This window comes from Corvus kubaryi, unplaced genomic scaffold (genome assembly GCF_017639235.1).
Source record: "Corvus kubaryi isolate FWS band 111438036 unplaced genomic scaffold, C.kubaryi_AGA036_p1.0 135, whole genome shotgun sequence".
In the NCBI taxonomy this organism is placed as follows: Eukaryota; Metazoa; Chordata; class Aves; order Passeriformes; family Corvidae; genus Corvus; species Corvus kubaryi.
The window spans coordinates 34,988-35,643 of record NW_024580669.1 but is presented as its reverse complement, the minus strand read 5'-3'; the positions used below and the strand labels follow the sequence as shown (position 1 = coordinate 35,643).

At 55.2% G+C, this 656-nt stretch overlaps 1 protein-coding gene across 1 annotated transcript in view; it reads left to right on the top strand.

The window, feature by feature from the left end:
* Positions 1–656, top strand: part of LOC121676817 (skin secretory protein xP2-like) — a 34,670-nt gene that overhangs the window by 33,872 nt on the left and 142 nt on the right. The gene's annotated exons all lie outside the window — the stretch shown is intronic.

Here is a 656-nt window from a genome sequence, read left to right as displayed (position 1 = left end):
GAAAAAAATCCTGGGAATTTTGAGAGAACAATCCTGGGAATGTTGGGCAAAAAATCCTGGAACCGTTGGGCAAATGATCCTGGAAATTCTGAGCAAAGTATCCTGGGAATGTTGGGGAATAATCCTGAGAATGTTGGGAGAATAATCCTGGGAATGTGGGGGGAAAAATCTGGGAAATATTGGGGAAAAATCCTGGGAATGTTGGGGAAAAAATCCTGGGAATGTTGGGCAAAAAATCCTGGAACCGTTGGGCAAATGGTCCTGGAAATTCTGAGCAAAGGATCCTGGGAATGTTGGGGAAGCGCCGGGGCTGAAGTCGGATCCCAGCTGGAGATCAGCCCGCGGCCACCGGCAGCTCTGGGTGGCTCCTGGTGCCACCACCCCGATGCCACCTTGACACCACCACTCTGATGCCACCACCTTGATGCCACCTCATCGATGCCACCACCCTGATGTCACCTCCCTGACACCACCTTGCTGATGCCACCGCCCTGATGCCACCTTGACACCGGCTCCCTGATGCCACCTTCTCGATGCCACCACCCTGATGTCACCTCCCCAGTGCCACCACCCAGATGCCACCTCCCTGACACCACTGGCCTGATGCCACCTCCCTGATGCCACTTCACTGACGCCACCTCCTCAGTGCCACCTCC